Below are 25689 nucleotides of genomic sequence, written 5' to 3' on the forward strand. Positions count from 1 at the left end.
ATGAACACTGTCGCACCATGAAACAACAGGGAGCAACATGCAATCCCTTCCCATATGACCACTCAAATGCATATAACTTTCAGTTCATATGCCTTAAACAGTAAAATGCCTTTAATAGCATAACAGTGAAGCTAGTAATGAAAGTACAAAGGAACAAAACAAGAATCTATTTTGCCCTGTGACACTGTCAGGTCAAATTTACTCCCTAGCAAACATCCAACACAGAAAAACTTCTTTCCCCCCTTCATTGAAAACTATTCTTAACAAAACGTAACACAGGTACAGCTGAACACCCTTTTGAATTTGAATACAAAGAAATGTTGCACATAGAAGCACACAGGGACATAACAGACTCTAAGATTAAGGCAAATGATGCGATCTGAAAGGAAATAAATATTTATTCTAAATGCCAAAGACAAGTCTATACCTGTTAATATCCTTTATTGCTCTGTGAATACATTCATCTTGCAGACAAGTAAAGCACTGTGGATCACTTATGAAGCACTCCACAAAAGAAAACCTAAAAGCAAATCTCATTTGTTGTGTTCTGTGCAACAATTCAATGTCCATAAGAATTATTTTTTAGGATCGGAAAATCAGAAGCTACTTATATATAACAAACAGTATTTCTTGTTTAAATGTACTAGAGGAAGAAAACTACAACAGAAGCCAACACACACACAAAAAAAAAAAAAAAAAAAAAAAAAAAAAAAAAAAAAAAAAAAAAAAAGTTAAGAAGATTTCAACAAAAGTACTTTTTTTAATAGCTTCACTTATTTGGTCAGGCATCTTAACCTAAGTTGAATTTAAAAAAAAATTTAATTTCCCAAAAATAAAAAAATCCAGCAACCGACAAAGCTAGCAATAAAGTGAACCAGCTGCAGCTACCAGTTCCCTTAATACCTGACCATCTCAACTTAATTCAACTTCATCCTACCCATAAAATACCAAGGCCATCCAAGGCCATCAATGCCAGGACAAAGCAGAGACATTACTTGTATTAACATGTTTCTAAACTCAGCAAAATAAAGAGATAAGTGGTGCAGCTGACAAACTCCATATCCCACACAGGAGTTTGCCATATAACAGCTATCATAGTTATAGCACACAGTATAAAACTGCTGTTGTCTCAAGCCCCACATTGGGCACCAAAAAGGACTGTGGTAGGTTGACCCTGGCTGGACGCTAGGTGCCCATCAAAGCCACTCTGTGAATCCCACTCCAGAACAGGGTAAAGAAAATAAGAGAGGCTTGTGAGTTAAGAGAAGGGAGACATCACTCACCAATTATCATCATAGGCAAAATAGACTCAACTTGGGAAAATTAACTGAAATTATTACCAATCAAATCAGAGTAAGGCCAGGAGAAGTAAATCCAAATCTTAATCACACCTTCCCCAACACCTCCCTCCTTTCGAGGCTTAGCTTTATTCCTCATTCTCTACTGCCTGCCCCAGTGGTGCAGGGATAGGGGTTACAGTCAGTTCATCAGCTGTTGTCTCTGCTGCTCCTTCCTCCTCAGGGAGAGGACCCCACACACACTTCCCCAGCTCTAGCATGGGATCCCACCCACAGGTGACATTCCTTCATGAACTTCTCCAATGTAAGTCCTTCCTATCACCTGCAGATCTTCACAAACTGCTCCAGTGTGGATCCCTTCCACAGGGTGTGATAAATAACATAGAGAATAGAAATCTTCAGTTCCCCTGATGCTTCTGGATAGAGCTTAAAGACCAACTAGCAAAAAAACATAAAAATGTAAAAGTATGCACACAGGATGATAAACATAGCTGAAAACAGTGGAGAAACAGATAATGAGTAATATAGTGGCTTTTTGACAAGTTATGTAACAAGAAGATACAATGCATGCACAAAGAAAAAGTTCAAGGAAAGGGCACCTCTAATATTGCAGCATTCAGTGAATATGACCACCACAGACCCCTTTAGATGACCTTCTAGGACTATAAAAGAACTTCTAGTAGGAGGTGGATGCATGCAAATTTGCTCTAGGAAAAGTGATATTTATGTATTAGCTAGGAAGTATGTTGTAATGAATTTGTATGATCATGATGGAATAAATACCCTGTTGTAAAGTTTAACCACACAGATCTTATTAAACGAGAGATCCTTCGGTGTGTCCAGTACTGATAAAGAATGCCTGCTTTCTAATGCTTCTGAGATACTAATTTTAAAGAATTAAGGACTTTAGTTAAAGTAGACGTGGACTTGCTGACGTAGACTTCCCTTTACATTTTGAAGAGCACGTAGACTCCCCTTTTACTAACTAGACATTGCTGAGGTAAACTTCTTTTTTAACATAAGCCGGATTTAAGGAACCGATAAATCAGGAGACCTGTCAACTTAATCAATAGACCCCAAGAACACAATGTGATCATAAATCAGATAGTCTTGAGAAAACAGGATCCAGGTGTCACCAACACTAAAAGGTTAAAAAGGCAAAGCGAGGAAGACGCATCTTACTTCATCATTTTGAGACCCCACCCCCTAAAAAGGACCACCGACCCATTTCAAAGAACAAACTACGCATGCTTAATTGCTTTTTGGCTAATTACCATACGAAGCGGGGAATGGGATGGACCAGAGTCATGAATATGCATTTGTGTTTTGGGTATTCAACACTTTTGTACATAAAAAGACCCTGTGATCATCTGTAAATTGCGCGTGTGTATTTGGGAGCTATCCCGCACGCTGCCCGGCGTCGTAATAAACATACACTTTCTAACTTCAAACTGTTAGAGAGTCTTTGTCCGTCATAGTTGGATATTGGTATTAGATCAATATCCATATTTTTTTAACAAATCACTTCAAATTGTGTTAGAAAGTTTTACAAATTACTTTGGTATCAGGTGCAGTCCTTCAGGAACAGACTGCTCCACTGTAGGTCTTCAAAGGGGGTCACAAGTCCTGCCAGCAAACCTGCTCTAGTATGAACTCCTCTCTCCATGGGCCCACAGTTCCTACCAGGAGCCTGCTTCACCACAGGCTTCCTGTGGGGTAAGAGCCTCCTCTAGGAATCCACCTGCTCAGTTGTGGGGTCCTCCAAGGGCTACAGGTAGACATCTGTTTCGCCACTAACCTGCATGGCCTGCAGGGGGACAGCCTGTCTCACCATGGTCTTCACCATGGGCTGCACGGGAATCTCTACTCCAGTACCTGAAGCACCTCCTCCCTCTCCTTCTCCACTGACCTTGGTGTCTGCAGGGTTGTTTCTCTAACATAGTTTCACTCTGCTCTTCACTAGATGCAAAAGCTTCTGTGCAATACCTTTTTCCTCTTCTTAAATATAGTATCACGAAGGCGTTACTACCATCACTGATTGGCTCAGCCATGGTCACTAGCAAGTCCATCTTGGAGCTGACTGGCACTGACTCCAGCAAACATACTGTAAGCTTTCAAAAGCTTTTCACAGAAGCCACCTCTGTAGCCACTCCCCCGCTACCAAAAATTTGAACTACAAACCCAGTGCATGGAAAGAAGAAAGACCCAGGGAACTAAAGGCCAGTCAGTTTCACCTTTGTGCCCAGAAAGATCATGGAGCAGATTCTCCTGAAAACTATGCTAAGGCACAAGGAAAAAAGGAGTTGATTGATGACAGTCAGCATGGCCAAGCTTTGTGTGATAGTTTTAGATCGTAACTGGACAGAAACACCAATTCATGTAGTGGTTTCACGTTCACCAATTCCTGTTTCCCAAAATTAGTGTAGTGGTTTGAGTGTCTACCAGAATCATTTACTCTTTTTCTGCTGTGAGATAGGATTAGGAGAAAAACAAAGCAAGCTCAAACTTAAAAGGTATAAAGACAGGTTTATTAACAAAACTACAAAAGAGAAAAAAAAAATCAAAATAAAACATTCAAAACACTTCCCTGTCCCCCAACAGCTTCTTTTCTTTCTCACAGACAACATATAAAGACGAAACTTGGAACTCTAGGTCAGTACCACTTATAGTCTTTCATCAGTCCATTTAGAGAGAGAAGTATCTTTTGGTCTGGAATGGTAACTTTCCACAAGAGACAACAGTCGGCTTGTGGCTTTTAACTCTCACAAAAACTGCCGCCTGGGGAAATCTGCAGCTGTGAAAACCCTCCCATATCTTGCAGCCTTTCCTGCGGCTGCATCTGGACCATGAAGTTCATTGAGGTATTGTTTTAAAGATGAACAGTTCCAAATGCAAAAGATTTTCTTCCTCTGTCTCTAAAATCATCTCCATCTCAAGAAACAGAGGTCTTCTTTTTTCCCTGGGGGCAGAGGGCTACATATCACTTTCTTTTCATCTTACTCTGTTCAAGCTTCTCATAAGATCACAGCTACTTCAATATAACATTTACTTAGTCCATCACAAATACCTTTGCTCAAATCTACAACCTGAATACTCTCATCATCTCCCCAGTGCATATTTTTTCAGTTTAAAGGGATATTCTAGCATATTGCAGTCTGTTACCACAGCTCACGAAAGACTTTCAGCCCAAAAATGAAGTCATCTTCTCTATCTCCTCATCTAAGATGTCACCCTTCACCGACCCTGATATCTTCATATTGTCTTTTTGCATGTCCCACTCTGGCTTTCCTAAAACTCAGAGAAAGGTTAGTGCTTTGCAAGTTTCATCTGTGCAGTGAAAGAGTTAAATTCTTGCCTGAGTCTCTCCCTCTTAGGCTGTGGATCAGGGTGTTAGATTTCAAAGCCTAACTGATGGAGGGTGGCTCAGGAACAGAGGCCAGGATCTTAGAAGTGAGGTAGGCTGATGGATGCCACCCCCACTCCTCAGTCTCATCAGGGTGGGCCTGGCCCAGCCCGGGCTCGGAGCTTCTCCCGGGGCCGGGGGACATCTCCCTTGGCCCGCCCGGGGACTGGGAAGCCTTACGGTCAGCTAGATGCTAGTAGCTTCCCCCACCGCCCCCTACCGGGAGCTGCCTAGGGCCTGGGGGCCAGACGAGGCCCGGCCCTGCCAGCACGGTGGAGCGGTGGGGGCCTGGCCCGGCCCTGCCCGCTGCACGGTCATTACCTCCTGGCAGACTGGACAACAAAGAGGGAAATTCCCGAGATTCTCTGATTTTTAACCTGAGTAGTCCAGGGCTGTTTCTAACTCTCTAATTGGTCAATTAAGCTGTCAACATTTTGCTATAACTTCCTTGGAAAAAATCACTTCCATGCTAAACCAGCACACTTTGGTAGCAGGGGAGGGAGGCTACAGGGGTGGCTTTTGTTAGTGAGACATTAATTTTGAAGAATTAAGGACTTCACTTAAACTAGATATTGCTGATGTTGACTTCCCTTTGCTAACTAGATATTGTTGAGGTAAACTTCCCTTTGTTAATAGAAGCCGGATTTAAGGAACTGATAAATCAGGAGGCCGGTCAACTTAATCAATAGACTCTGAGAATACAATGTGATCATAAATCAGATAGTCTTAAGAAAACAGGATCCAGGTGTCAGCAACACTAAAAGGTTAAAAAGTCAAAGCGAGGAAGACACATCTTACTTCATCATTTTGAGACCCCACTCCATAAGAAGGACCACCGACCCATTTCAAAGAACAAACTACGCATACTTAATTGCTTTTTGGCTAATTACCATATGAAGCGAGGAATGGGATGGACCAGAGTTATGAATATGCATTTGTGTTTTGGGTATTCAATACTCTTGTACATAAAAACACCCTGTGAGCATCTGTAAATTGCGCTTGTGTATTTGGGAGCTATCCCGCACGCTGCCCGGCGTCGTAATAAACATACACTTTCTAACTTCAAACTATTAGAGAGTCTTTGTCTGTCATAGTTGGCTATTGGTATTAGATCAATATCCATATTTTTTAATAAATCATTAGGAGCTGCCAGAAGCTTCCTCCATGTCTGGCAGAGCCAATTCCTGCTAGCTCCAAAGATGGACTTGCTGCTGGTCAAGGCTGGGCCAATTATAAATGGTGGTAATGCCTCTGTGATAGCATATTTAAGAAGAAAGAAAAAAGTTATTGCACAGTTGCAAATGCAGCCAGAGGAACACCTCTGGAGACACCAAGGTCAGTGGAGAAGGAGGGGGAGGAGGTAGGTGCTCCAGGTGCCAGAGCTGAGATTGCTATGCAGCCTGAAGTGAAGATCACAGTAAAGCAGGCAATCCCTCTGCAGTTCATGGAGGACCACAGAGATGCTGAGATCCACCTGCAGCCTGTGGAGGAGACCCACACTGGAGCAGGTGGAACCCCAGGAGGAGGCTGTGACTCTGTGGGAGGCCCATGGAGTGAGGAGCCCACATTGAAGCAGCCTGTCTGATGGACTTACTCTGTGGAAGAGTGACCCATGCTGCAGCAGTTTGGGGAGGACTTGCCCATGGGATGGACTCACATTGCAGCAGTTCATGGAGATCTGTTGCTCACTAGATGGACTTGCATTGTAGAACTTCATGGAGAACTGTTTCCCATAGGACAGATCTCATGCTGGAGCAGGAGAAGGACTCCTCTCCCCGAACAGCACAAGAAAAAATGGGCAAACTGACCATTCTGTTTCTCTGTGCTGCTGGGCTTTGTTAGCAGTAAATGCAATTAATATCTCTAAGTCCAGCCTGTTTTGCCCTTGACGGTATTTGGTGAGTGATCTCTTCTGGTCCTTATCTCAACTCATGAAACCTTTGTAATTTTTTCTCCCCTGTCCAGCTGTGGAGGGGCATGAGCGGCTTTGGTGGGTGTTGTGGCTTGACACTGGCCAAATGCCAGGCACCCAGGAAAACCACTCACTCACCCTCCCCTGCCACACCTGGTCAGAGGAGAGAGAAAATTAACAAAGGGTTCATGAGTTGAGATAAGGACCAGGAGAAAAACACTCCAAGAGCAAAACAGGCTCAGCTTAGAGGTACAAAGTGAATTTATTACTAACAAAATCAGAGGAGGATAATGAGAAGTCAAATAAGCCCCTAAAAACACCTTTTTCCCCCCAACGTTCCCCTCCTTGCCACTGACAGTGCAGGGACACAGCATGGGAGTGTAATGCAATGGGATCACGAGACTGAAATCATTACTTGTGTCTTTTTGATCATGAGACAAACAGCCTTGTTTTATTGTTCAGAACCCCCTTACATAGGAAGTTCAAAACTCCCGGCCCTAGATACTGATTGGTCTGAGTCTTAGCCCCACCCAGATCCTTGATCAGTGAAATGTCTGCTCTCTGGACTCACTGATTGGCTGAGGTCTCTGCACGAGTTCTCTTATTCACCTAGGGACTTCTAGAACAAGCCAGGTCAGCCAAACTGGATTTGCCATGACGAGATTTATTTTGTCTTAGCTAAAGACTAGCTGTGACATGAGGGATTTGGTCAGTTCATCACCTGAGATTTTCCTTTGCTGCTCAGGGAAAGGAGTCCTTCCCCTGTGAGACTGTGGGGTCCCTCCCACGGGAGACAGTTCTCCATGAACTTCTCTGGTGTGGGCCCAAATTTCATAGGCAGTAGTCCTACTGCACCTGCTGCAACTTGAGTCCCTCCCACGGGCACACAGTCCTTCCAAAACTGCTGTGGTCTGGGTCCCTCTTCCATGGGGCACAATCCTCCAAGGACAGGTTGCTTCAGCCTGGAAGCAGAGGAGACCCTCTCTCCACCAGGTCTTCCACTGGATTACAGCCTCCTCCAGGCATCCACGTGCTCCATCGTGAGCACCTCCCCCACGGGCTGCAGGTGGATCTCTGCATCCCCTATGGATCCCCATGGGCTGCAGGGGACAACCTGCTTCACCATGGTCTTCACCACGGCCTTCTGAGGAAACTCGGCTCCGACACCTCGAGCCCCTCTTCCCCCTCCTTCTTCACTGACCTTGGTGTCTCCATGTTATTTCCCTCACATGTTCTCACCTCCTTCTCTAGCTAGAAAAAAACTCTGCCCACTTTGTTTTGATTTTCTTCTTAAGTATGTTATCACAGAGGCATTACCAACCTCTCTAATTGGCCCAGCCTTGTCCAGCAGCATGTCAGTCTTCAGAACCATCAGGGATTGGCTCTGCTGGACATGGTGGAAGCTTCTAGCAGCTTCTCACAGAAGCCATGTCAGTGGCCCCCCGCTACTAAAAAAACAGGCTGTGCAAAACCAGCATAGTGGATACCTGTCATCTAGCCAGCATCAAGTCACTACAGCTTCACTAAGGGCAAATCACAAAAAAGATTATTCTGGGAAGGACTGAAAAATACCTGAAGGACAACACAGTCATTGGTCACAGCCAGCATGACTGATGCCTTGGGAAGGCTGACCTGGAACAGAGACTGGACAGAGCCCCACCTTGCTTGGAGGCCTGCCCCCCACTCCTCACGGCACTCCAAGGAGGGGGCCCAACTGTGGCCCAGAAGGTATCAGAGCCCAAGAATCCTTAGACCTGACAGAGACGTGTGAGTTATTGAAAAAAGGGGATATTCTGTTTAGCACCCGAGTTGGGTGTTAGGAGGCCTCTTGTAATTTTGTTTAGTGTGAAAGGGCCCTAGGGTCAGGTGGAGTGCTCTCTGTCTCCCTCGATGGTAGTAAGAGAGGACGCTCTCGGAAAAGCAGGGTCAGATTGCTGTGCTGTTGGCCTGAGGCCAACAGTAGCATAGGGAGTTAGTTCCCGCACTGTGGCTCTGAAGACCAGGGGTTTGAATCATAACCCTTGCTTGCTTTCTCCCTCTCTCTCTTTCCCTGGTTACTTTCTTACTCGTAACTGTTGAGATATGGGGTATATATTTACTTGTGAATACTGTGATAATAATATCCCAAGAGATAGTCCCCTGGGATTAGTATTGAAAAATTGGGCTGACTTAACCGGGGGAGATTCACTGTTTTTTAAATCCAAACTTATTAAACTCTCGGAAAAGATCTGGCCAACTTATGAACTAGATAACAATGAAAAGTGGCCTGAATTCAGGAGTCTTGATAAGAAGGTAATATCAAGTTTATTCTCCTGCATAGACGGAGCGATATTTTGACGAGCCAGAATATGCTAGGCTCTTTATGGTGTTGGCTTGTTGGCAAGGGCCAGAGAAAAAGGAGCATATATTGGTCTTAAAGAAAAAACAAGGGTAAAGTAAAAAAGATGAGTCAATATGGGATAACGAATGTAAAAACAAGGAGGAGACAGAGTTAGACCTCATCGCCCCTGATTTGAGGGCGGGCCCAAGCCCAGGTCCGGGGGGGGGGGCCCTCCACCCCTGGTCCCACCCCTGCCGGCACAGCCACCACCATCGTCACAGCAAGCGGGGGAGGGGAAGGGCTTTGGCAACCACCACCACCGGCCCCCAATCAGGCTGGCCCCCCTGCTTCACCCACAACCCCTGCCAGGCCGGTGCCACCGCCATCCGAGCAAGGGGGGGCGGGGTGGGGTGTGCCTCTGGCAGGCTTCCAACTGGTGAAAGAGGAGGGGGGAGGGGACAGAAAGCATGTGCAGCCCACAGCAACACCCCTAGGGGAGGAGCTGGGGAGACAGAGCCTTCTACAAAGAGGGCAGAGAAGGAACCTCCCATGAGGGGAGTGGTCTTTCCTTTGCTTTTAGGCCTGTGAGTTTCCATGGCAACCCCGAAGGCATAGTAAGTCCTGCATGGCACTTCCTATGGTCAGGACAAGGGGAGGTAGATTCTATGCTGTGGTAAATGTAATGGATAAATTTGTGTATATAACATTGTATGATGATATGAATAAAATGTAAGAGATTCCCATTTTCTTACACAGTCTGTCATTTGTTAAAAAGTTGTACTGTTTCAAATATTATGCCAGTTGTAAACTGGTCTGTTAAGCTGTTTGTACCAAAGTTTGTACCCTCAAACATCTTATTCCAAGTTGTATACCCCCTCTAAAAACCCCGGGGTCCCCCCCCCCCTTCCGTCGGGCTAGGCTGTCACCATTCCCGCCGGCTCCTCGAACTGCTGGCCCCGCCTAATAGGAAAATCCAAGGACTTCCATGGTGCACCGCTCCAAACCGAAGTGCAGTTGCCGGCAAACGGACCCAAAAGCCGCGACCCAGCACCAAATCCAGGTAAAAAGGGAGGCACTACAACAACGAGAAGACCCTCAGCTACCTAAGGACTGAATTCTGCTTCTGCCGCCTCGCCACGACCACAAAGGGGCTGGGAAGAAGTGACGCCCCTAGACCACACGAGCCCAGTTGGGTTGCCGGGGATTCCCGCAAGACCGGAACCCCCGACTCTGCTGCGGCGAGAGCAGCAGATTCGCCTGACACCTGATCCTCAGCGGCGACAGGAGCGAGGGCGGCGACAGGAGCAGCGGCGGCGCAGGCGACCCCTCGAGTTCCCCCTTTAAAGAGCTGACTAATAAAGGCTTTTCAAAGGAGCAGGTCTCCTGGCCCAATTTATAACATATGAAAAGTTTGGTCTATTAAAAAGCTACTCCAGGTCGTCTCTGAGATTCCAAGGCATATTGTGTAAGCTGTGAAACCACAAAATTTGCAACAGAAATGACATGGCTGGACTGGAGATGGCCCATTCATCAAGGATGGGCCTCCACTTCACAGCTGCTCGACATCTGATATCAATCTTGATAGGGGATCCGGAGGATGACCAAATCAGCACCCCAAAGGAGAAATTCGGGAAGACTATCAAATTATCTTGTCATACTTAAGGAAACCCCCTTTAAAACCTCGCTTGGAAATAAAGAGATACACGAATATTTAGACTTTCAATGGACTTAGCCTCAGGATAAATAAACTGTATAAAAACTGTATGCCGAGACCCAGTGTGTGTGACTGAGGTTTGATGGTACCGTTGTTACTGTCACTCTGCCCACCCAGCATTCGATCGATGTTGTCCGATTTTATTGTGGCTTTTTAATTTGATTTTGGAAAATTGCTAAATAAATTCTGTTATTTTGAATTGGCTTCTAATCATTTATAACAGATTGGTGCCGTGACTTGGATTCAATATTGGCGCTGCAGAACCCCTTTGCTCGGGAGGTGCCCCGCTGATTTTCGGTGGCCCGGCAAAGCGGGAAACCCCGTAGCACCTATTGTATCGCGAACAAATTTAGGTTAAGTGCCACAATAAAAGAGGGGTTTTGGATCCAAGGAACTCAAGAAAGACCTAGGGGGGTCTTTCGGAGCCGTGGCTATTGTTTTCACTCGTAAAATTTCTTCGTGCACGAAGGTTCCACACAAGAAAATAGCTGTAAGTTTTGCTGGTTGAGTGAGGGTGATTGGGTGAGTGAATGAGACGTGACCTGGTCACGACCCAAGTGTGGACCTGAAAGCCGCAGTTCCAAACTCCCGCGAGGAATTTGGTCAGCTGACGGGGAAGCGACTCGGAGAAAACTCATTTCACTCATCAAACCCAGACTCAGGGGAGTCTTGAGAACCAATCACAAGGAAGCTAAAAGGGAAGGATATGTTCCTCTGAGTTCGGGAAACTGGTAAGCCTTTTAGCTACGGGCCGGTGGGAGCCCGGGACGCAAACCAAAGATTTATCACTGGACAAACAGACCCACAGCTCAGCTCGCTGGGCGGGTAAGTAATCCAGCAAAAAGCAGAACCTGGTTTGTGACAAAACCATTTGGGAAAAAGATCCCAGCTCTTAGCAGAAGCTAAGAAGGAATTCAGCGTAAGACCCACCACCAAAAAAGGTAAGAAAGGTTTTTTTTTGGGCTAAAATAAAATATAATGGGGCAGGGGAAAAGCAAACACCAAAAGAGCCTTGTGTGTAAGGTAAACCCTCTTGGGACGATTCCCCACAGGGATTGTAGCCTTCCAGGTCCGGAGAAAAGAACAACACAGTGCTGGGAAAATTTGGGAGTGTAACTTAGAAAAACAGGCCTGATAAGACCTAAGAAAAATGTAACAGAAAAAGAAAAACATCCAGAAAAAAACTGCAGAAAAATCTGCGAGAAAAACAGGGGGTGGATACTAGGTTCTTCCAAGTAAAAAGCCCCCGTCGCAAGCCAGAGTGATACAGGGTAGCCCTTAGATAGATCTGCCACCACCGTATCTAACTTTTACCCCAAACCCATACAAACCCAGGCTCCCTCCCCCTCCAAAACCCCCGCTCCAAACCTTGCAGGCGAACACTCCCCCTTCCCTCCCGACTGACGGCTTCAGTGTCTCCGCCCGGCTGCAGCTCCCGCCGGCAGGAGTGCAGTCTCTGCCCATGCTCGCTCCCCAGCCCCGGGGAGTCCTGTCCCCACCCAGCCCCTGTGACCTAACCCTCTCTGGCAGGCTCACTGCCGCTGCCACCACAGACAGCATTCCCCAGAGCACCCGCCGCCGGAATCAGGCGCGGCGTCCCTTCACGGTCCCGGCCCCCGTGTCCATCAAAAAAACAGTCCGGGGTGGGGAGGTTGGAAATTGAAACAATTTCAATTGAAATGAAACAAAAAACCAAAAAAAAAACAAAAAAAAAAAAAACAAAAAAAAAACAAAAAAAAAAAAAAAAAAAAAAAAAAAAAAAACCAAACCTGAAGAGCCAATTAGAATTAAGCAATACCCTATTATCCATGGAAGGGAGAAGGGGGCTGAAACCGGTCATTGATGATTTAATCAAAAAGGGAACTTTGGAGCCTTGTATGTCAAGGCACAACACACCCATCCTGGCAGTAAGGAAAATGGATGGGAGCTACCGGTTAGTACAAGACCTCCGAGGAGTAAATGAAAGAACAAAAACAAAGTTTCCTGTGGTGGCCAGTCCCTATACCCTTCTGAACAGGGTCTCTCCGGAGGATGTGTGTAATAGATCTAAAGGATGCTTTTTGGACTTGCCCTCTGGCTGAGGGAAGTCGGGATTATTTTGCCTTTCAATGGGAAGATCTTGAAACAAACAGAAAGCAGCAGCTTAGATGGACATCTCTGCCTCAGGGATTTGTGGATTCTCCTAACCTTTTTGGTCAGGCCCTTGAACAATTATTGAGTCAATTCGTGCCAGCAGAAGGAACTAAGTTATTACAATATGTTGATGATTTGTTGATAGCTGGCCCAAGGGAGGAGCAAGTGAGAGAATGTACAATCTCATTGTTGAATTTTCTGGGAGAAAAGGGATTAAAGGTTTCAAAATCAAAGCTACAATTTGCTGAATTGGAGGTAAGGTACCTAGGACACTGGATATAAAAAGGTAAAAAGAAATTAGATCGTGAAAGGGTGGCTGGAATTATAGCTCTGCCCCCTCCACGGACAAAGAGGGAAATCAGGCAATTGTTGGGACTATTATGATACTGCAGACAATAGATTGAAGGATATAGTAAAAAGGTAAAGTTTCTTTATGAGACACTAAACACAGATAGAGTGAAATGGACTGAACAAGATGGATTAGAATTTAAGAGATTAAAGGAGGCACTAATAACTGCTCCTGTGTTGAATTTGTCAGATGTGAAAAGGCAGTTTCAGTTGTTTGTGGATGTTGGTAACTACACTGCTCATAGTGTTTTAACTCAGGACTGGGCAGGGACCAAGAATCCTGTAAGACATGTCTCCAAGCTTTTAGATCCAGCAAGCAGAGGATGGCCTACTTGCTTGCAGACCATTGTGGCAGTAGCTCTGCTGGTGGAAGAAGCTAAAAAGGTAACATTTGGGGCTCCCCTGGTAGTATACTCACCACACAATGTGAGGAGCATCCTGCAACAAAAGGCAGATAAATGGCTCACAGATGCCAGGCTCCTGAAGTATGAGGCTATTTTGGTGCATTCACATGATTTGGAACTTAGGACAACAGGTGCTCAGAACCCAGCCCAGTTTCTGTTTGGAGAGGCACTGAGGGAAACCACTCATGACTGCACTGAAATGGCGGAACTGCAAACCAAGGTAAGACCAGACCGGGGAGAGGAAAAATTGGAAGAAGGAGAAAAATGGTTTGTAGATGGATCAGCAAGGGTAATAGAAGGAAAAAGGAAATCAGGATATGCCAGAGTGGATGGCAAATCCAGGGAAGTAGTGGAGTCAAGGCCTCTGAATGCAAATTGGTCTGCCCAAGCCTGCGAATTATATGCAGTGCTAAGGGCACTCAAAAGATTAAAAGGAAGAAGAGGCACTGTCTTCACTGATTCAAAATACGCTTACCGAGTTGCACACACTTCTGGTAAAATATGGGAAAAAAGAGGTTTAATTAACACTCGAGTACGAGGGCTAATTCATGGGGAAAAAATAAAGCAAATCCTGGAGGCAATCAGGGATCCCAAAGAAATCTCCATTGTCCATGTCAAAGGACACCAGGTGGGTATGCAATTCCAGACCAGAGGAAATAATTTGGCAGACAAGGAGGCAAAAAGAGCAGCATTGCTCACAGTAAGTATCCCTGAGGTTCAGGAAGGGGAGACCCTGGAATATCCCCCTTACCCTTCTCAGAAGGAGATTGAGGAGTATAAAAAAATCAGGGGTAAGCTAGAGGAAGGAAGGTGGAAATTACCTGATGGAAGGGAACTGGTATCAAAAGAATATACCAGGAAAATTCTGAAAAGATTGCATCAACAAACACATTGGGGAGCACAGGCTCTAGCAGAACATTTTTTGAGATTTTTTGGATGTAAAGGCATCTACGAATTGGCTAAACAACAAGTGCATGAGTGTATGATTTGCCAGAGGGTTAATCGAGCTAGATCCAGACAAACAGCTTTAGGAGGATGCCCGATTGCCTATCGCCCCTTTGAAAGGATCCAGGTGGACTTCACCGATTTACCTAAGGTAGGGAGGTACAAATTTTTATTGCTAATGGTGGACAAATTAACCCACTGAGTGGAAGCCTTCCCTAGGGCAAGAGCTACGGCCCAAACAGTATCACAAGTGCTACTGGAAGAAATTATCCCTCATTATGCGATAGTAGATCATATTGATTCTGATCAGGGAACACATTTCACCTCCAAAATTATCAAACAAACTGCAGAAGCCTTAGGAATCCGATGGCAATATCACTCGCTATGGCATCCTCAAAGTTCGGGGAAAGTAGAAAGAATGAATCAAACACTAAAAGTCCAACTATCCAAATTAATGATAGAAACTAAAATGTCTTGGGTAAAATGCCTTCCTCTAGCTCTCTTGAACATAAGAACTATGCCTCATTCAGAAACAGGATTGTCACCATTTGAAATGCTTTATGGAATGCCTTACAAACATGGAATGCCGGTTGGGCATCCTCAAATAGAGCATACCTAGATTCAGCCATATCTAATTGCTATAAAGAGAAATTTACAGGACCTACAGAGAAAGGGGCTCATTCCTCAAAGTGACCCTTTGGGGTTTGCAACCCACAAAATAAATCCTGGTAATTAAGTTTTGGTAAAAACCTGGAGCGAAGTCCCTCTGGCACCTCATTGGGAAGGTTCTTTCACTGTCCTTCTTACTACAGATACAGCAATCAGGACTGCAGAAAAAGGGTAGACGCATGTTTTGAGAGTGAAGAAGGTTGAGTCTCAAGGCACTGCCCTGAAGTGAAGAGTGTCCTCATCTCCTGGAAATTTGAAGATCAAATTACAGCGCCACTATAAATGAACAGAGAGGATCAGATAAGTTGTATAAAGCCAGATTGTGAATACTTCCCTTTCTTTACTTGAAGTGTATATACTGTAAACAGATTTGGGTTGCTCATTGTAAAGTGGGGCGTAGACCAAATGGGCTGCGTACTAATTGTTTAGAAGAAGAACAAAAAGAGACTAGCTGTTTCTTAGTAATTGCCACTAGCTTGGGTCTACTGGAGTTAGATTCTCCAGAGTGCTATCTAATATATAAAAAGGGAATAAAAAGACAATTGGATGCAGAGGCTGAAGTGCTCAATGTTGAGTGCCAAAGGACAATCAAAGTACCTTGCTATTCAGATACAGTCAGGTTGTCCCAGTGGAGTGTCTTTAAAAAGAGGTTTGCAGCTCGGACCAACAGGACCCCAGAAACATACACCTGCTGCCAAGAAGATGAGTTACCCCGTCGTGGACTGCTACCCCGTGGGCGAAGGGAAAGGCAGAGGAGTGTTGTAGTGGAAAGTCCTCGTAGTCCTGAGCCTAGTCCTGAGCCAAGCGAGGGGATTCCACCCCGAAAACCCACAGAGGCTGACCCCCATGAAGGAGTGTGAACCATGCCTGGAAGTTACACAAAAGGGACATTGTTTCTTTAATGGTACTCAATATAAAATTTGTGAATCAGAAAAAGGGGTGGTATGCCATAACCCAAGGGCAATTACTAAAGATGGGCAGTCCAAAGCGCACGGAATTTACAAACGGGAAACAGGAAAGATACCAATTATACCTATGTGTGACCAATGTAACCGGACTGTGTGGATAGGTGGGAAAAAGAAATCTATTTTTCTGGAGTACTATCAAATCAATAGACTGTGCTATAACAAAAACAAATTAGAAATATGTGCTATGGATGGAAAAATGTATTGGGTAGGAAAGAACCTAAAACATGAGGTAAAAACACTTTAGGAAATGAACCCATAGTACTGGATCTCCTCAATCAAGATGATGATAGGGCATGTTTACAATTTGATGAGACCTTCTGTTTTTCAAGAAATGAGGAAGGACTTGACTCTGAAAGTAAGGTGCAAATGTTAACACAAGAATTAAGGAGACAGGAATCAGAAGCAAAAAGAAAAAGAATTGAACAGGAAAGACTAAAAACATCAAGTGAACATTATGAGCAGTTGGAAAAACAATATAAAGATTGGGGATTACCTGCTCCAAATCAGAACCTATTTATAGATCTGATGCAGGAAATTGCCACTGAATTAGGTCTATCTAATTTCTGGATTTGCAGAGGATTAAAATCAGCAGAAAAATGGCCATGGAAAGGTGAGGGTTTGACTCCAGAACAACTCCTAAAATGGGACAATACCCAGATATCAAAAACTATTCAAAGACCTGAAGGGTGGATTCTAGACAAAAGAATCATTGGAACGATTTGTATCAGCAGGGAAGGTAAGGAATACACTGAGTTAGTAAGCTACACCCCCTGCATATCCACCCTAGCAATAAATTCAAATAACAAGTCAAAAGTCTGGCAGCCTGAACCCCCAGCTGGGTTTTGGAGCCAAGAAAAAATGGACAATTGTGAATGGTTTGAGTCAATTGGATTATGTTGATATAAGAGTCCTGGAGCTAACCCTTACCAGTCCTTTGAAGGTTTGAGAGAGTATTGGAAAGAGCCTGAAAAGGTAAACATAAAGTGGAAAGCCCCTGATGACATCTACTGGATATGTGGGAAAAAGGCTTATAGTGAACTACCTCAAAAGTGGAAGGGATCGTGCACTTTAGGAATGATTAGGCCCTCCTTTTTCATTTTACCCAGGACAGAAAGTAATCTGTTAGGGGCTCCACTATATGAAACCTTAGATAGACAGAAAAGAGATTTGGAAAAAGGGCTGCCTTTAGCAGGGGGAAGTCAAAAGCACTGGGTAACCCATCAATTCCTCTATATGCCTAACTTCCCTAAACCATTGCTGGGGAAGGACTTGCTTGAGACATTTGAAGCAGAAATTAATTTAAAAAGGGGAAGGGTGTATAAGTTGTCATTTCTGAATCTAAATTTGGCCAAGTTGCTGCACTTTTTATACAGGAAAAATGTGGTGAAATCCCCCTTGAAGTTGAAAATGTGGTAAATCCAATAATGTAGGCCAGTGATATCCCAGGAAGATCCAAACGAGCAGAACCAGTGAGTGTTGCACTCAAACCAGGAGTCACACTGGTAAGGCAAAAACAATACCCTTTGAAATTAGAGAACCGCAAGGGATTGGCACCTGTAATTGCAAGATTACTGCAACATGGTTTATTAGTGCAATGTGAGCCCAAATTGAGCACGCCAATTTTAGCTGTTAAGAAAGTAGATGGTTATTTTGTGATGGTCATAGGTGGGGAGACAGAAATCATTACTTGAGCCCTCTTGATCATGAGACAAACAGCCTGTTTTATTGTTTGAAACCTTCTTATATAGGGAGTTCAAAACTCCCAGCTCTAGACACTGATTGGTCTGAGTCTTAGCCCCATCCAGATCCTTGACTAGTGATATGTCTGGTCTCTGGTCTAGATGTGATTGGCTGAGGTCTCTGCACGAGCTATCTTATTCACCTACGGACTTCTATAACAAGACAGGTCAGCCGAACTGGATTTGTTATGACCAGATTTATTTTGTGTTAGCTAAAGACTAGCTGTGACAGATGTTAAGAATTCTCTATTAGTACAAGGTTTAAGAGCAATTAACTAAATTACAGAGGACATATACACAATGGTAGCCAATCCTTACACCCTTTTGACCACACTGACAGACAAATTAGGGTGATTTACTGTGGTAGACCTGAAGGATGCTTTTTTCTGCATTCCTGTGCAGAAAAACAGCCAGGAGCTCTTTGCTTGAGTAGGAAAACCCCAAGACATGGAGGAAAACTCAGCTCACTTGGTCAGTCTTACCCCAAGGTTTCAAGAACAGTCCAACTATATTTGGAAACCAGCTAGCAAAGGAATTAGAGGACTGGAAAAGACAGGAGCCAGAAGGAGTTATTTTTCAATATGTGGATGACATCCTGATTGCAGCCAGAACCAGACACGACTGCATACGACTTACCATAAGTTTATTAAACTTCTTGGGACTGAGTGGGTACAGACTTTCTAAAGACAAAGCACAGATTGCCAAAGAAGCAGTAGTTTACTTGGGACTCGAGATCTTCCATGGACACTGACAGCTCAGCAAAGAATGAAAAGAAGCAATCTGTTGACTCCCAGAGCCCCATACTGTGAGAGAGATGCAAGCTTTCCTGGGAATGGTAGGTTTGGTGTCATTTGTGGATAGCAAATTATGGACTGCTGGTAAAACCCCTATATGGGGGCATTAAAAGCAGCCGAAAAAGGAATTATCATATGGACTGAAACCACCAGAGCAGCTTTTAAACAGCTGAAATGCTGTTTAATGTCAGCTCCAGAACTGGGACTGCCAGACTTAACTAAACCTTTTGAACTTTTTACATATGAGAGACTGAATATAGCTTTGGGGGTACTAGCACAGCACCTTGGGAACCAACAGAGGGCTGTGGCCTACTTTTCCAAACAGCTAGACAATGTTGTCCAAGGCTGGCCAGGGTGCCTGAAGGCTGTTTCAGCCACTGTCCTCCTGATCCAGGAAGCCCGAAAGCTCACCCTTGGGTGACACGTTGCAAAATATGTATCCCATGCCATAGCAGCTGCACTGGAACAAAAAGCCAGAACATTGGCTGTCTAGTAACTGGATGCTTAAATATCAAGTACTGTTATTAGAACAGGATGATGTTACCCTGAAAACAACTTCTGTTGTTAACCCTGACATGTTTTTGTCCTCCACTTTAATTGACAACGAACCTGAACATAACTGTTTACAGACAATTGAATAAGTCTATTCCAGTCAACCTGACCTGAAAGACATGCCCCTGGAAAATCCAGATTGGGAGCTTTTTACAGATGGGAGCAGCTTTATACAAAATGGCAAAAGGATGACAGGTTATGCAGTAACCACTCAGGATAAGGTGATGAAGGCAAAGGCCCTGCCAGCAGATGTGTCATCACAGAAAGCCAAACTGATTGCACTGATGGGAGCCCTAGACCTGAGCGAAGGAAAGAAGGTAAATATATGGATTGACTCTAAATATGCATTTAGTGTTGTCCACAGCCACGGAGCCATCTGGAAGGAGAGAGTGTTAGCGTAGGAAACACATAATCACAGAATGATTATATGCGGTTAACACTCAAGGTAATCAAATCAAACATGCTGAACAAATGCAGAGCATTAAAAACATATACAAGTAGCTATTATTCATTGTAGAGGTCACCAAAAAGGGAAAATTACTCCAGAATTGGGAAATCGCTTTACTGATAAAGCAGCAAGAGGGATTGAAGAAAAAGGTATTCTTGCAGTAATTCCACAAAAAGAGATTGATTTTTCAGGGTTCACGCCAAAATATGACCCAGCAGACCACAAACTAATCAAGGTTCTTAAAGCTGAGATCACAGAAAGTGGATGGGCTGTTACACCAGCAAATCAGGCTGTAGTCCCACCCCTGATCCTTCCAGAGCTAGCTCAAAGAGAACATGAAAACAGATATTTCTGGGTTGGAAATATTCTGAAACACCTAAAAAATGTAGTAATAGGAACGGGAATGACTGACATTATACAATCAGTAGTGAGAAAATGTGAAATCTGCTGTAAAAACAACCCTGACATGAGGAAAAGAGTTGTATTAGGAGTAACAAAAACAGGGGCTCTTCCTGGAGATTACTGGCAAGTAGATTTTGCAGAGTTACCACGCAAAGAGGCATACTGGTACATACTATTATTAGTTGACACCTTTAGTGGATGGCCAGAGGCTTACCCCTGTTGCACTAATACAGCCAAGGAATTGGTGAATGTTTTGTTCAATTATATAATTCCAAGGTTTGGGGGTCCCTTGGGAATGTCATCAGAAAGGGGACCACATTTTGTTGCAACAGCGGTTAAAGACGTTAGCCGGATTTTGGGAATTACTTGGGTACTGCATACACCTTATAGACTCCAAGTGAGTGGTAAAGTTGAACATATGAATGGGACTCTCAAAACACAAATTAGAAAAATTTGTCAGGAAAGATCCATGACATGGGTTCCATCTTTGCCTTTAGCTCTACTGAGAATCTGCATACAACCAAAGTGTAGGGATAACATCAGTCCTGATGAAATACTGTATGGCAGACCATATCAGATCCCACATATTTCAGGTGAAATTCACATGAAGGGGAAACTTGATTTACAGCAATATCTAATGGCTTTAGGTTCCACTTTGCAGAAGCTCCAGACTTACATTGTGCTATCCAGACCCATAGGACTGGACACACCTGCACATCCCTTCCAGCCTAGAGACTGGGTCTATGTTAAATGGTCGGACAATGATCCTCTACAAGCCAAGTGGAGAGGACAATTCCATGTTCTGCTGACCTCTCACCGCAGTCAAAGTTGCTGGCAAAGGACCCTGGATTCACTACTCCAAAGTTAAAAAAGCTTCTGCTCCTGAAACTACTGTAAAAACAGAGACTGATGCAGACAAAAACATGCTTTAAATGATTCCTCTTCTGTTCCTAAAGAACTGTTCACAATAATTATTAATCTTTGCATGATACCCAACTGTGCAAGACATTACTGTTGTTAAATGTTTAATGTTATTAGATATTTATCTAGTGTTAGATACTTATTTACTATTAGGTAGTTATCTGTTGTTAGATGTCTTATTTTTAGATGTTCATTATTGTTAGTTGTTTACTATTGTTGAATACTTATCTGTTATTGAATACCTATTATTAGTAGATATTTAGAATAGAGACTCGACAAGGAAAAGGTCTTTTCAGGCCTCTAAAGGGGGGAAATGATGCCTTAAGTTTTAGCTTTCATGTTTTTCAGATTCTGTGCTGCCTAGGGGTATAGTTCTGAGCCTCATATTAAGTGCTAGTAAGCTCTCTTCCCAAAGTAGATAGACAAAACAATTCTTTTTTCTGCTGAAGGCCAAGGACAATGAGTACAATTTTCAGGCCCAAAATCCTAAACAACAGTGGACTGAAGAGAAAAAACAAAAAGGACAGGACTTCATAATCTGAAGCTGTAATCAGACAATTAAACCCCAACATGCAAATGGACCAAAACTTATAAAAGTGTAAGACTTCATGACCAGTCGTCCATTTTGTGACCTTTTTAAGTCCACCTTGGGTGTAGCCCTGGCCAGGCTCTTGTACTCCCCAAGATGTACCCTTAAAGGCCTTTTAATAAATATCTGCTTTATTCTCTAGCTCTGTCTAGTCTCTGTTCCAGGTCAGCCTTCCCAAGGCATCAGCTTCATGAGGGGAAACTCCTGCTTTTTGCACCTGATTTTCTTTAATGACAGTGTAACCCACCTGGCTGATCTAGGAAAGTCTGTAGATGTAATCTTTTGGGATACTGCCTCTCAGAGTATCCGTACAGACAAAATGTCCAGGAAACAGCTGGATAACCGTGTTATGCGATGGCTTCGCTGCAGCTCATTTTTGCCATTCAGCCTGTCCGCTATTGCCTCATCAGGAAGATGTGACTGAGCTTGCACCACAGCGCCCCCTGCAGCCACGGGGGAATCATTACACCTGCCCTGTCCCACCGGGAGCATACCAGCGCCCCTGCCGGCTGTGACTACACCAAAGGGGAAAGTGCCTGCAGCCGAGAGCAGGCTGTTACTGGGTTTCTGGTTCTATTTGCTGTTGCTGCCATTGTTGTTTGTTTGTGTTGTTATACATATGCAGACTACTAAAGAATTCTTATTCCTTTTCCCAATATCTTTGCTGGAAAGACCCTTAATTTTAGAGTTATAATGATTCGGGGGGAAGGGGGTCATATTCTCCATTCCAAGGGAAGTTCCCACCTTCCTCGGCAGACACCTGTCTTTCAAACTAAGACACAAGTGAAGACCAGTTATGAGTGGCATTCCTCAAGGAACTGGCGCTGGTTAACATCTTTGTCAGTTACATGAACAGTGGGATAGAGTGCACCCTCAGCAAGTTCACTGACAACACCAAGCTGTGTGGTGCAGTTGACACAATAAAATGAAAGGGATGCCGTTCAGAGGGACCTTGACACATTTGAGAGATGGGCCCGTGTGTTGATTTGGCACAGCCTAGTTTTTGGTAGTGGGGGAGGGCCACAGAAGTAGCTTCTGTGAGAAGCTGCTAGAAGCTTCCACCATGTCTGACAAAACCAATCTCTGATGGCTCTGAAGATGGACATGCTGCTGGCCCAGTTGGAGAGGGTGGTAACACCTCTGTGATGACGTATTTACGAAGAAAATCAAAACAGGGCAAGTACAGTTTTTTCCAAGGATGGCAAAGTGCCACCACCTGAGGCCATCCCGGCACAGCCTGCGGCGATGCACCATGGTCACTACCATTTCAGCACGACCCATAGCGAGCCTTGCCTGCCTGACCACCCCTAGCCAACCACGCTGAGGGCAGAGAGGTGAGGCAGGGGCAGAAGCTTCTCCTTACTGATGCTCTGCATGAAGAAAGGCGTTAAATAGTGCCAGCACTGTGGCGGCCACCACTGCGGCGGCCACCACTGCCTGCTTGGTGGCGGCAGGGTCGCATGGTAGGTGGCAAAAATATTGCAAGTGACTCTCCAGCCCAGAATTTAGATGAGATTGGCCTCTCGGTGCTGTGGGATCCTGTAGGAATCTTTGGATTGATGGAACTTGTTGGCAGTGGTACCTACAAGCAGCAGTTTTTCTTCTAGTCAGAGGAGGAAGTAAAGACATGTGAGGGACAGCAACATGGCGGCACCAAGGTCAGTGGAAAAAGAGGGAGAGGAGGTGCCCCAAGTGCCAGAGCCAAGATTCCTCTGCAGGCCATGGTAGAGACTATGGTAAATAAGCTGTCCCCCTGCAGCACATGAAGTCCATGGGGGATGCAGAGATCCATTCGCAGCCTGTGAGAGAAGTATTCACGCCAGAGCAGGTGGATGTGGGAGAAAGCTGTGCTCCAGTGAGAGACCCGAATACAGAGAGAGGGCCCCTGCTCCCAGAGATAGAGAGAGAGAGAGGGCCCTTGCTTCCAAACTAGAGCAGCCTATCCTTCAAAGACTCCACCCCGCAGATGAGTGACCCATACCACAGCAGTTTTGGCAAGACTGTTTGCCCATGGAAGGGATCTCACAGCATAGCAGAAAAAGACTCCTCTCCCTGAGTAAACAGAAGATCTCAAGTGGAAAACTGACCAAAACCCCTATGCTCTGTCATCCTGTGCTGTTAGTGGGAAAGAGGGAGAGGTGGGGGTGGGGGGAAAAAGGTGTTTTAAAGGCTTATTTTACTTCTTATTTTCTTCTGAGTCTGTTAATAATAAAATTACATTATACCTTTCAATTTTAACCTGTTTTGCCCTAAGAGTGTTTTTCTCCCAGTCCTTAGCTCAACTCATGAGCCCTTCATTAATTCTTTTTCCCTCTCCTCTGCCAAACTATAGCAGAAAAGGGTGAGGGAAGGACTTTGTGAGTGCCTGCGTTTGGCCAGTATCAAACCACAACAGCCCATTCATGCTAATCTCATCATGTTCAACAATGCCAAGTTCCAAGTCCTACACCTGAGTCAGGGCAATCCCCATCAGAAATAAAGGCTGGGTGAAGAATTGATCAACAGAGTAGCCCTAAGGAAAAGGACTTGGGGGTGCTGGTGGACAAGAACCTTGACATGACCCAGCAATGTGCACTTGCAGCCCAGAAAGCAAATTGTGTCTCCAGGAAGACTTTAAAGCAGCCTTCTTAAGCCTCCCTAAGGGGAGACAGAAAATTGGAGAGGGACTTTTTACAAGGGTGTGTAGTGACAAGACAAGAGGGAATGGCTCTAAACTTAGAGGTGTCCTGGGTAAACCAAAATGTTTCTGTATTCCATATGTATCTGTGCCCAAAATTGTTGCTGTCTTTTTAAGACCCAGTACTGCTGCCAGAAACAGGACTAGGGAGTTGCCAGGGTCCCTTTAAAAAGTCAGAACACCTAAGCTGAGTTCTCTTTTGCCCAGTGTCTTTTGCTCCAGACAGAGGCTATGCTTCATCGAAGGTTGTTTCAGGCAGGTTTTTCCGGACTTGCAACAGCAGCAACTATAAAAGCTGCATTTTGCAATCAGAAACTGTTTTGGAATGAATTTTTGCAACATCTGTCAGGAGCATGAAGCTTGAGCTGGTCTGGGGACAGGCCATCACACTTCTCTGCTGAGAGACAGTTTCTCCCCCCTCCCTCCGTCAACACACCAGCAGCTCAGAAACAGCAGCACCAATACCGGCAGAGTCCATTGGGTGGCAGGAAAAAGCAGTGACCAGCAGTACTGACCTCACACACATTGGCAATCCTCATCTGCCACTAGAAGTTCTTCATAAGCTCCTACCTTCCCAGGAGGGGTTTTTGTTCGCCATCATTTCCCTTTGTCTCTTCAAAGAGCACCATCTTGGAGGGAGGGAAGGCAGTCGCCATTTTCCCTTTGTCTTTCAAGCCATGAGGTTGGCTGTAGGCCCACCATCTTGGGAAAGGATGGGGTACCCTGGCAATTTTGTTTTTCTCTTTGTTTCCGTGGAGTTAATGAGATTTACCAATTTTGTATCTAGTCATTATTTACTGTTATTTTTTGCCTCTTGCTGTTTTGCTTGTTAGTAAACTGCTATTTTTTCACTTCTATCTACGCATATTTAGTTTCCCCTTATTGGTGGAAAAGGATTGGTAAAACTATAACAGGAGGCAACTCATTCCAGAGTGCCCACCTCTTAAATTGTCTTAAATCAAGACAAAGAATAGATTTAGATAAGACAATAAGAAGAAATTCTTTACTGTGAGGGTGATCAGACACTAGAACAGGTTGCCCAGAGAAACTGTGGATGCCCTATCCATGGAAGTGTTCAAGGTCAGGTTTTAGCAACCTGGTCTAGTGGAAAATGTCCCCATGTATGGTAGGGAGGCTGGAACTAGATGATTTTGAAGGTCCCTTCCAACCCAAACTTTTCAGTGATGATTCTATGATGAATACACTCAAATCTGCATGCTTGATCTTCCTCTGCTTCCCCTGTGCTGCTGGCTGCCCAAAGTAACTGAACATACTTTTTGCCCTATGTAGTGGGTTGATGATGTCTGAATGTCAGCCACCCACGGAAGCCTCTCTATCACTCCCCTCTGAGGCTGGACAGGGGAAAGAAATATAACAAAGGCTTCATCAGTTAAAGACTGAGAGAGTTCACTCACCAAACACCACCATGGGCAAAACAGGCTCCACTTAGAGA

General features: G+C 44.6%; 1 protein-coding gene and 1 long non-coding RNA gene across 3 annotated transcripts in view; one reads left to right on the top strand and one right to left on the bottom strand.

Moving 5' to 3' along the window:
• The window catches only part of LOC136373457 (ceramide transfer protein-like), a 193344-nt gene that overhangs the window by 93632 nt on the left and 74023 nt on the right, over nt 1–25689 (bottom strand). The window lies entirely within an intron of this gene.
• Nucleotides 1–25689, top strand: part of LOC136373473 (uncharacterized) — a 166354-nt gene that overhangs the window by 25633 nt on the left and 115032 nt on the right. The gene's annotated exons all lie outside the window — the stretch shown is intronic.

Source organism: Sylvia atricapilla, chromosome W, assembly GCF_009819655.1.
Source record: "Sylvia atricapilla isolate bSylAtr1 chromosome W, bSylAtr1.pri, whole genome shotgun sequence".
In the NCBI taxonomy this organism is placed as follows: domain Eukaryota; kingdom Metazoa; phylum Chordata; class Aves; order Passeriformes; family Sylviidae; genus Sylvia; species Sylvia atricapilla.